Genomic DNA, 12399 nt, shown 5'->3' on the forward strand with positions numbered 1-12399 from the left:
TTTTTTTTTGTTTTTTTTTTGCCAGTTGTAGGGCTTGAAATTTGGGCCTGAGCACTGTCCCTCAGATCTTTGCTCAAAGCTAGTGCTCTACCACTTGAGCCATAGCTCCACTTCAACTTTTTTTGGTACTTATATAGAGAGCAGGGTCTCAGGGACTTTCCTGCCTGGGTTTGGCTTTGACCCTTGATCCTCAGATCTTAGCCTCCTGAGTAGCTACGATTACAGGCATGAGTCAGTGATGCTTGGCTTCACTAACATTTTGATTTTTAAATAACCTTTGAGACAGAAGTGTGACCAAAATTCAGGAACTGTAAGTGAAGTGATTGAATTGAGTATTTTGAAATACTGCAAATTCCTGCATGGAAAAATCTTCCACAAGTAGAATCAAAGGATATGATGAATGTGATACAGGGAGGGAGGAAGAGATTGCTCACTATATTTATACTTTATTTTTAAAGTTTTATACCATCCAGTTTTTAAAAAAATCTTTTTCTCTTTTTTTCCTGTTTCATTACTAAACCTTTAAAAAGATAATAATTTTGTCTCTCCTTATCTTTACTTTTGGTCAACCAAGAGTCATTTGTAATTCCTTTAAAAATTGTCCATATTCTTTGTCAAATATATATTAATTTTTATTTTTCTGAACAATTTATAGGAACTCCTTAAATATTAACTAATCATTTGTGATTTATTTGCAAATCTTTTTTCAAGCTTGTCATTGTACTTAATTGCAATACATCTGGCCAGTGAGACAATAGCAAATGTAACAAAACCAAGGGAATAAAAACAGCCAGAGCATTGTAACGTAGCCTCTTTGCTCTTCAGAATGTTGAGGCTACCATGTAAAGAAACCTGGGCAAGTCAGTCTATTGAAGGAGAAACTGGCAGAATCCAGCTGAGCCTTGCCCCCAACCCTCAAAAGAAACTAGCCACGCTAAGGACTTGGTTCAAGTGGTAGACTGCTTGCCTAGCAAATGTGAGACCTTGGATTTAGTCCCCAGTTCTGTAGCAACAAAAACAAGACAATATCAAAATACTGGCTACCAATTGCTGGGTAAATAAGGCCTTGTTAGATGGGTAAATTAGACCTCAGACTATCTTGCCCCAATTGAGCCATCAGCAGACTGCAGAAATCAAACTGATCAATCCAAAAGCTGAACTGATTTGGAATGTTAATTCTATTTGCAAAATCTCTTCTACTATAGCATGATCCAAGTACCTGGGGGGAAGTGTTGTGTGCTACAGGTATCTGCCCATCCCGTACTTTCACTCTCCAACTCTGAGAAAACAAATGTTTGGTATCCCCCTAACTGGAAATACACTAAAAAGGGAAATTTCCACTGCAGCTCACTCTACCCAGGCTAACATCACAGTGCCATCCCACACGGATTTAAAGAGTCTTACTCATTCCAAGCAGGAAGTATACAAAGAAATCACACATAAGCATGAAGAAAATCTCAAAAAGAGGGAATAAAAACCCAGAGCACAATCCTTTTCTATTCATAAGTGTGGTGATTGGGTTATCATGTGCTTGCATGACATGTGCCTCTCTTGTTACAATGTGGGCGCATTACCCATCTAATGTGAAAAAAAAAAACACACCTCAGGGCAGGTAGTCTAGTTGATATTGGTGGGTTTTTTTTGTTTGTTTGTTTATTTTGTTTTGTGATGGTAGTATTGGGGTTTGAACTCAGAGTTTTGTGCTTTCTAGTCTTTTATCATTTGACCATGTCCTCAGCCCTGTTAGTAAGTTTTCAATAATAACAATAAGCAAACAGTAAAGAGGATGAAAAAAATACGTTAAACAAGGTTACAAGGAGTGGTACACGCCTGAATCTCTGAACTAGGAAGGCTAAGGCAGGACTGGGAATTCAAGGCTAACCTGGGATACATAGTGAGACACTTTCTTTAAGAAAAGAAAAGTACCACATTAAAATGTGTATGAAACATAAAATAAACTTCAATAAATTTTAAAATTAGTGGAGCCAAGCATCACTGATCCATGCATTTCATGTCTAACTAGAGAACCACCACTCTACCCATGCATACTTCCACATCTACTTTATAAGAACAGAGATAAGCTTACATGAGCATTGCAAAAATGATCAAATTCAGGAAATTTAACATTGAGAAAACTGTTAACATATGATCCATACTTAGATTTCTCCAATTGTACTTGATACACACTTCTCCAATTCAAGAGTGTATGTTGTATGTAGTTCTCTTTGCTTTGTTCTTTGAAACAGCATCTCACTGTAGCCTAGGCTGATCTTGAACTCAAAATCCTTCTAGCTCAATCTCCTGTGTGGTGGGATTACAGATATGCTCCACTACTCCTGGCTGTTGTGTCCTTAACCAGCTTTGGAGAGTTGGTTGTTGTGTAGTTTTGTTTTTCATTTGGTGCTGAAGAATAAATAAACCCAACGCTCTGGGTGTGCAAGGCAAGTACTCTACCATTGAGCTACATCCCTAGCTCTGATATGTTTTGTTTTTATTGTTTCATTAAGCATCTATCGCTAGAAACTTCTCCAAATTCAGGTGCCTGAACTCTAGTTCAAGAGTGGTGCAGACTTAGGGACCATTGCATATCAAAGTGCCAGCCCTGGAGACTTACTGTCCTTTAACCCCAAATGTTCTGCCCTCTGGGAGTAGCAGTACTATAGAAATAGATGTACTTTTTCCTATATTAAACTAAGAACTCTGCTCTAGGCAGAGGCTTGAGTTACCATAGAGAGGCGTTAGAATTAAAGGCTTCTGCTCTGGGGGAAGCACGTGAGGCTGGATATTGGGAAGCAGTACAGCATGAATGAAAAGATGTTCTCTGTGAAAATCTGTCTGTTGCTATTTTAAGAGTGGACTGCGGGTTGTATGTGTATGTCCTTGGATCCTGTTTAGTTGCCAGGGGAACTTTTTCTTGTGGATTGTCACAGGAGCACGTGACAGATGGCTCACCCCAGGCTGGCTGTGGCCCTGTGCCTGAACTACTGATGTCGTGGGTTGGATGAGACACCACCCAGAGAGACCAATCTGCGAGCTTTATTTAGTGCCATGATGCACAGACGTCCTTTTGATCCCAGCCTGCTTCCTGTCACATTGTGCAGGACTGTATTTTTAGGCTTATCTGGCAGTGCCAAGCTCCCACGTGTGCAGTTTTCTTGAAATTCTGCAGCAGTGGTTGTGGGCTGACAGCCTGCCTCCACAGAGCTGGGAGGGGGAATTGCTCTCTCTCTCCCTCCTCAGGATGCAGATTTTCTGCAGTATGAGCTGCAGACACTGAGCATGGAAGTTGGCTCTGATGCTACCCAGCAATGTGACCTTAAAGATGTCATATAAACTCAATGCCAGACAGATACCACAGTTTCCCTGAGTCCTCATTCCCTCACTCGTTAATCTTGAATATTACTAAACACTGTGACTTTGGTAGTGGAGTTATAGAGATAAGTAAGAATTGTCCTTCAGCCTCAAAGAAGCAGTTTATTATAAATCCACAGACTATCAGACTGGCAGGGACTAGCCAGTCTAAGTTTTAACCTTGTATACAGGGACATTGAGGCCCCCAAAAGTCTACAACATAAATGTCTCACTGTTTTGTTTGACACTCTGAATTCTAATTATCCTTACCAGCATCATTCCTCTGCATCACTTGCTTTCTGCCAACGTTCAATGGTTTAATCTCAGTGTGTGTGTGTGTGTGTGTGTGTGTGTGTGTGTGTGTGTGTGTGTGTGTTGTTTTAAACCTATCCCAGGCTAGCTTTAAACTTTTTTTTTTTTGGCCTTTTCTTTTTTGGTACTGGGGATTGAACCCAGGACATTGCACTTGCTAGGCAAGTGATTTGCCACTGAGCTATATCCCAGTCCAGCTTTAAACTCTTGATTTGAGTATTTTCTGTGTCCCTTGTACTGTGATTACAAGTATGCTCCAGCACACTTGGCTCCTGGTCAGATTTCTAGTCCTCAAACCTGAGAACAAGAATTTTAAAATAAATATAAGTGGGCTGGGAATATGGCCTAGTGGCAAGAGTGCTTGCCTCCTACACATGAAGCTCTTGGTTGGATTCCCCAGCACCACATATATGGAATACGGCCAGAAGGGGCGCTGTGGCTCAGGTAGCAGAGTGCTAGCCTTGAGCGGAAAGAAGCCAGGGACGGTGCTCAGGCCCTGAGTCCAAGGCCCAGGACTGGCCAAAAAAAAATAATAAAATAAAATAAAATAAAATAAATATATAGTAGTGGGCTGGCATGTAGTTCAGTGATAGAACATGTACTTAGCTTATGTGAGGCTATGGATTCGATCCCTAGTACTCCTCAAAATAAGTAATAAACACTCCAAATTACTTTTGGTCATAAAATACTTGCTTTTTATATATAATTTCAGTCATTGAAAACTATTTCAAAATTTAGCCCAAGATGGTGACAAAGGCCTATAATCCCAACACTTATACAGATGAGGCAGAAAAATGGAGAATTTAAAGTCAACCTGGGCTACATAGTTAGATCCTGTCTCAAAAATAAAAATCAGAAAATATGTAGGGATGTAGCTATGAGGTAGAACACTTGCTTAGGCTGCCCAATGTCTTCTGTTCAATCTCCAGCACTGAAAGAAAAGAAAAATTATATAAGCTTTGTAAATCTAAGCACTAAAGTAGTGAAAAATGCCAACTTCCATCGCAGTTAAATTATTTAGTTTATTTAGGTGCCAATCCTGGGGCTTGGACTTGGCCTGAGTACTGTCCCTGAGCTTTTTCGCTCAAGGCTAGTGCTTAACGACTTGAACCACCACTTCTAGCTAGAAGTGCTTAATTGGACATAAGAGTTTCACATACTTTCCTGCTCCAGCTAGCTTTGAACCCCAGTCCTCCTGTTTCAGCTTCCAGAGTAGCTAGGATTACAAGCATAAGACACCATATCCCGGCAGGCTAGTTTATTTAAATGAAGCCAAGCTGAGTGTGGTGGTGCAAGCCTGTATTCCTAGCACTTGGGAGGCTAAGACAGAAGGATCATACATTTGATGCCAGCCTGGGCTACACAGTTCTAGACTAGCCTGGCTATTAGTGAGAATCTGCCTCCAAAACCAAACAAACAAAAAAGTGGCATCAAACAGTATCTGTGTTCAACTTCTTTAACCCACATTAGATGAAGACTTGTCTACAGTGTTTCATGTAACAGAAGTTTGTTTTTATTGTCTTAGAGTAGTAGATCTTAAGAGAGGAAGTTGGGAGGGAAAGTAATACCCCTAGAAGAAATAAGACAATGTCTGGAGACCCTTTGGATTGCCAAAACTAGGGGAATATTACCAGTGTCTTGTGGGTAGAGGTAGGGGCCAGTCTATAGTTCACACATCAGTCTCCACAAGAAAACCATCAGGTCCAAAATGGCAGCAGTGCTCTACTTTGATTTATTTATACTTTCTCTTGTTGAGGGACATTTGTGATGCTTCCATATGGATTTTATATGAGTAAAGCTTCTTTTTTTTGGCCAGTCCTGGGGCTTGGACTCAGGGCCTGAGCACTGTCCCTGGCTTCTTTGTACTCAAGGCTAGCACTCTGCCACTTGAGCCACAGCGCCACTTCTGGCCGTTTTCTGTATATGTGGTGCTGGGGAATTGAACCCAGGGCCTCATGTATACGAGGCAAGCACTCTTGCCACTAGGCCATATCCCCAGCCATGAGTAAAGCTTCTATGTACAGTATTTGCATATAATACACTTCCAGCTTTGGGAGGGGTGGGGGTGGTATCTGCCTCTGCTGGCTTTAAACCAGAATCCTCAGATCTCAGCCAAAGGTCACAGGTGTAAGCCACCCATGCCTGGTTGAAATTTGCTTTTTAGGCTCTGGGAATATGGCCTAGTGGCAAGAGTGTTTGCCTCGTATACATGAAGCCCTGGGTTCGATTCCCCAGCACCACATATATAGAAAATGGCCAGAAGTGGCGCTGTGGCTCAAGCGGCAGAGCACTAGCCTTGAGCAAAAAGAAGCCAGGGACAGTGCTCAGGCCCTGAGTCCATGCCCCCCCCCCAAAAAAGAAATTTGCTTTTTATTCCAGCACACATAAAGAGGTGTTACCACCTACTTTGACACTCCCCAATCCAAATAGCTCAGTTACCTATCCTACTTTGGATCATGTTTGAAAGGCATGGAAGTCAACACACATAATTTTAGCCACCAGAGGGCAGTCACATCTTGAAAAACAACAACAACAACAAAAACTTCCAAGGAGGGTAAAGAGGGACTAACCCAGTCTTTAAAATGCTATCCTTTGTGTGTGTGTGGTGGTGGGGGGGGGGGGGGGAGGGTCCAAAGCCAACTTAGTGAATTAACAGGGCACTCACTTCAACAGAGACACAAACCCAGCACTCAAGCCACTCTTTTGATTCAGGCCTGGAATTGTACCAATTTACTGTGAGGCTCTGGTTCTTCTAGTGGAGGATGATGTAATGAAAATTAATTGGAGCCCTGATGAACTAGATCAGAATAGTCTTCTAAACCAATCACTTTCTGGAACCTGTGTGTATGTGTGTGTGTTGGGGGGGAGGGGGGCATTGCTGAGAGCTTACACTAACCAGACAAGAACAAGAACACACTGAAGAGTGAGTCAGCAGCATTTACTAAACAATAGCTAGTAGTGGGAGGGGGATCCGCTTTCATTCTGGGTTTTGTTGTGTTCTGAGTTTTTTTGTTGGCTAGATGGTTTTTGCTGTCTATTTTTGTCAGAGCCTCATTTTCTATCAATCTAGGGCTTGAAGAGCTTTGACAAAGCCTCAGCAAGGGAGACTCAGGTTCTCCCAGCCCCCAACCCCTATCCATGAATGCAGAGCCTACCTGAATGAGAAGAGAAGAGACACAGAAAAACAACAAAGGTTAATATTTCAAAGATCCTGTCCTTCTACAAAACTGGGAGAATGCAGATGTGTATGGTAAGAACTCACTGAGCATCAGTTACTGCAGGTTCATAGTTCCTTACTGGAATTTCCAAAGCTCTAAAAACCAAAAGGGTTTCCATAATTTATATGGCAAAACCTGATCTGACCTGAATTCATTTGGAAGCCAAACCTCACCTGAGCTGCCATGTGGTCAACTTCAGAAGTCTGGAGCATGTCATGACTGGTGCTGTCCCAGATGTCACTGGAAAGGGGGTGGGGTATGAGTTTCTGGTATAAGCACCTGCTTTCTAGAATCTGAAACAAAGCTAACCCCAGATATCTGGGTCTATGTGAAATCTGTGTTCTCTGTTTTCTCTTGCTGTTACCTGGCTGTGTGGTAGAAAGATCCTAAGTGGTCCTAAATTTCTCACCTACTGCTGTTCAGGCCTGTCTGACTCTCTCCTGGAGTATGGGTGGGGTCTTGTGATAGTTCATTTATGTCTCATCTTGGCTGAATTTAAGGATACCTAGAGAACTGGCAGATCATCATTTCTGATGGTGGAGGTGGGAGGATTTCCAGAGATTAGCATGCAAGCTGGTAGACTACATGGGTAATAAACTGCCTTCCATGTGGGTGGGTTCTACCAATCAGCTTAAGGGCCAGATAGATTAAAAAAGTTGGTGGGCTCTGCTGATCAGCTTAGGGCCAGATAGAATAAAAAGCCAGCCGACACTCCTCCTCCTGCCTATGGGCATTAGAACTACAGGCCTTTGGATTCCAGGACTTAAAACAGTACCCTCTGGGTACTCAGGTCTTTAGCCTTCTATCAGCTTCCCTGATTCTGAAGCTTTCAAACATGCACTGAGTTACTGGTATTTTGGGGCTGTGGTGGGAATTCTCAGCCTTTCTAATCACATAAACTAATTCCCCCTTCCCTCCTTAAAAAAAAAAAAATCCCTCTTGGGCTGGAAATATGACCTAGTGGTAGAGTGCTTGCCTCATAAAAAAAAATCCCTCTCCTTTCCCCCTCCCTTCCCCCTTCTCTCTCGCCCTCCTCCTCCCGCCTTCTTTCTTTGTGTGCTGGTCCTGGGGCTTGAACTCAGGGCCTGGGTGCTGTCCCTGAACTTTTAGGCTAGCACTCTACCACTCGTACCACAGCTCCACTTTCGGCTTTTTTTTTTCTTTTGGTCACTCATGGGACTTGAACTCAGGGGCTTGAATTCAGGGCCTAGATGCTGTCCCTGAGCTGTTTTATTGTTGTTCAAGGCTAGCACTCTACTACTTTGAGCCACAGCTCCACTTCTGGTTTTCCAGTGGTTAATTGGAGATGAAAAATCACATGGCCTATCCTGCCTGGGCTGGCTTTGAACCATGACTCTCAGATCTCAGCTTCCTGAGTAGCTAGGATTACAGGCATGAGCCACCAGTGCCCAGCTATTTTTGGCTTTTTTGGTGGCTAATTGGAGATAAAGAGTCTTGCAGACTTTCCTGCCTGGACTGGCTTTGAACTGTGATCCTCAGATTTCTGCCTCCTCAGTAGCTACAATTACAAGTGTGAGTCACTGGTGCCCAGTGACTATGTATACTAGGTTGGCCTGGAATTCACAATTTTTCTGCTTCAGCCTCTTTGAATTCTGGGAATACAGGCATTCATCACCAGGCATGGCTTGCTCTATCAGTCTATATATCCACCTGCCTGTTGATTCTGTTCCTCTGAAAACCCCATTTAATATAAGTTTGTGACTTGCTGCTCACCAACAGAACCTGGCAAAGATGGAGAGTTTTTAAATATAAAATTATGGTCTTGAGGCTGGGGATATAGCCTAGTGGCAAGAGTGCCTGCCTCGGATACACGAGGCCCTAGGTTCGATTCCCCAGCACCACATATACAGAAAACGGCCAGAAGCGGCGCTGTGGCTCAAGTGGCAGAGTGCTAGCCTTGAGCGGGAAGAAGCCAGGGACAGTGCTCAGGCCCTGAATCCAAGGCCCAGGACTGGCCAAAAAAAAAAAAAAAAAAAAAATTATGGTCTTGAATTAGTTAATTTTCAATCAAAAGGAACAAAGCTTGGGTAGCTCAGTGGTAAGTGTTGCTTAGCACGCATAAGTTACTTGGTTTGATCCCTAGCACTGCAAGGAGGAAAAAAAGAGAAGAGAGAAAGAAATACTTTTGTTGGGCATGGCTTAACCAGAGAAAACCTTTTAAAAGTAGAATTGGATCTCCCTGAGGTGAGAGATTCTCAGTTGCTGGCTTTCAGAAGTGACTGTGCTATGAAAAGACCTATGGAAGGTCCAACTTGGCAAAGAACTGTGGGAAGTCTGAGCTATGATAGCACTCAGCTGACCACCAGCAGGAAATTAGAACCCCAGTCCGACAATTGCAAAAAGATGAATTCTTCCTAGAGCCTGGAAGAGCTTGGGTGATCTTTCCCAACTTCATCAACTCTGATGAGATCACAGCCTCAGCTAACATCGTAATCTCAGCCTGAAGAGACCAGGAGCAGAGTTAACCAGGCCAGCATGGACAAACCCACTCACAGAGTCACATAAGTGTGTGTGTGTGTCACTTTTAAACACTTACACATTGCCAGTTGTTATGTAGTACAGACAAATTTAACCTCTCTGGGTCCCAGCTGCTTATCTGGAAATTAGGGAGACTAGGTCATTCCTAAGTACTTCTCAGGTTCTGTCAAGGATTCTATGTATAGAACAAATGCTGAATGCTCTAGTGTTGGAAAAAAGAACAGCCCTGTACTGGGTGAGCAGATGGGGGCTCTGGGGGCCAAGGATGTGTGTTGTTGAGGTGATTGGTGCATAGGCAGAGAAAATGCAACAGCTGAGGACTCACCCTGAGTTCCCCATGACCCTTCTGCCAGTCTGGACGCTGCCCACAGCTGGCACTGCTCCTGGCTACAGAGAGGATCCGTTTTCAGGAGCAGAGAAAACAAATGTTTTATTTTCCGTATTTGTAAGGCAAGCTCCACCATACTAGGCATCAACTAAAATTTGTTAAATTTAGTTGAAAGTGAAGAGTCCCTTCCAATAATCTTTGTGTGGAGGCATCTGAAGCTCTTGAGCTTGTTCTATAGAATTGACCTTATGGGTGGCTGAGTCAGGGGAAGCATCAGGTTTCCTGCTGGCTCTTTGCAAACCCTTAGCTAGATTGTGCTTCTCTGTCCTCCCACCTAGCCAGTTTGCCCAGACTCGTTGTTTCCCACATCCCCTACTGTCTGCCCAAGGGGTTTCAGACCGCTGATCCATCCAAAAGGTAGTGTTGACCCTCTCTGACTTCCCTCCCCAGAACACTCCCTCATGCACAGCTGACATTCTCATCTGCCTGGTAAAAGGGATTGGTGCTTATTAAATTCTTTGGGGGATGATCTCATTAAGCCTTCTTATGGGTCACTTCTATTTCAGGGAGAATAAATTTCCTACAATCTATGGGGCAGCTAGTTAATAGAAACCTGAGGAGGGTTGGGGGAAGGAAGGCCTACAGGAGGTGCTAAGGAAAGCCTGAAAGTGTGGAAAGTGTCTGACCAAACAGGTACCTGGGTGCTGATTGGAAGAAGGAAGCTGGGGGAGGAGAGGAGAGAGGTACATGTGAGAGAAAATGATAAGAAGACCCAGGCCACAGAGGGGGAAAGGAGACCAAAGCTAGTGTCGATTACAGCCTGATGCACTGAGATAGCCTTCTAGCTTCCAGGCCTCTTTGCTCACCCCTGCCAGACACACGAGTTCAGACTAGCGATAAGGGCCTTGGCCAGGATGTGGTCACAGCAATGGAAAAGAAGGAGATATGAGAGAACTTGGAAACAAATTTGATCTAGGGATGAAGGAGGGGAAAGAACCCAAGATGACCTTTAAAGATCCCTGGAGAATGGGTATAGGTGCCAGAGTACAAGCCTGGCAGAGGCTTTGGATCAAAGCCAAATTCACTTCTCTATTGTTTCAAGAATCCCTCTTCAGTCACTGAAGGACATTTCTTGTTTCTAGTCTTCCTGCTCTTCAACCACATATTCATTCCTGCATGCATTAAGCTCAAAGGAATGAAGACCTGCTTTGGATCAGACCCTCAGCTGAACACTGGTGAGGTCAATACAAACAAATAGGCCTTTTAGTCCCCCCCCCCCGCAAGTCCATCCAGAACACTTAGCTCCTTCAGAATCTCTTTTATTTTAACACACTCTTTGCTAAGTTCTGCGAATCTTCAGAGTATCTGCTTCAGAGAAAAGAATTCAAAGACCAGGAAAGCTGTAGGTTAGAGACCACAAAGTCAAATGCACTTGTGATTTTGGGTGGCACTGGGAGCCAAGGGACTAATGTAATTCTGTGGCCTTTCACTGGTCTCTTCTAACACTCTAAGCCTAGATTTCAATATCTATAAAGGGAGTGAGATCAGGCACCTGTGGCTCATGCCTATAATCCCAATTACTCAGGAAGGTGAAATCTGAGGATCAAGGTTTGAAGCCAGAGGTTTGAAGCCAGGCTGGGCAGGAAAGTCTGTGAGACTCCTATCTCCAGTTAATTACTAAATGTCAGAAGTAGCACTGTGGCTCAATTGGTAGAGCAACGGAGTGAAAAAGCTAAGGGACAGTGCACAGGCCCTGAGTTCAAGACCCAGTATGATCACAAACAAAACAAACCAGGAGCATGTGTAGTACTGAGGATGAACTCGGAACCTTGTGCCAAGCACTCTATTACGTGAGCCATCCCCTATTCCTTTTTGTTTTTCATTTTTAGGGAGAGTAAGAGTCTTGAATCAACTTGAGTCAACCTCTTCTGTCCTTGAGCCTTGATCCTCTTAACTCTGCCTCTCAAGTAGCTTGGACCACACGTGTGTACCACCACCACACCTGGCTAGGCTTCGGTGGTTTCTGAAAAGGTTTTTTTACATTTTATTTCTATGTTCTTATTTGTGGATATGAGAGTGCTGGAATGAAGCTTAGTGGTAGAGTGCGTGCCTCAAAAGTGCCAGGGCCTGGGTTAACAAATTAGATTTCTACATAAATGTGAGGTAGTCTTCTGTTTTAGGAAACAATAACCATGTGAACTCCCACACAGTGGATGTGGCTTATGAGTTTCACTCCTGACTCCTTTGCATTTCTGTGTAGAAAGAGCTCCAGGCAAGCCATATTCCTGTCTCTTTGGCGTGTTTCTCTTGGGAAGAAATTCAGTTGGAAAACTGTGAGGAAGGAACTTAGCACACTTAGCTAACCCATGCTGGATACTCTCTCTTTAGAAATCATCTGCCTACAGAGAAGGTATATATTCTGATCTGCTTACCAGGCAGAGAACCTGCATTTGGGGAGAAGGGCTGAAGTTGTCCAACACTCTGTGACTACTGTGTGTCCATCTCACTTGCTATCACATAATAGGTGATCCAGGGGACCACATGTTTGCACTGTATCCCCCACTAGAATTTTATTTGCCATAAAGTTAATGCGCATGTGTGTGTGTGTGCGTGTGTGCGTGTGCGTGCGTGTGTGTGTGTGTGTGTGTGTTGGCATTGGGGTGCTTGAACTCAGGGCCTAGATGATGTCCC

General features: G+C 43.6%; 1 pseudogene; it reads left to right on the forward strand.

Moving 5' to 3' along the window:
- Positions 1–1488: 1488 nt before the first annotated feature.
- LOC125364304 lies at positions 1489–1584 on the forward strand (annotated as a pseudogene).
- Positions 1585–12399: the final 10815 nt, after the last annotated feature.

This window comes from Perognathus longimembris, chromosome 15 (genome assembly GCF_023159225.1).
Source record: "Perognathus longimembris pacificus isolate PPM17 chromosome 15, ASM2315922v1, whole genome shotgun sequence".
In the NCBI taxonomy this organism is placed as follows: Eukaryota; Metazoa; Chordata; class Mammalia; order Rodentia; family Heteromyidae; genus Perognathus; species Perognathus longimembris.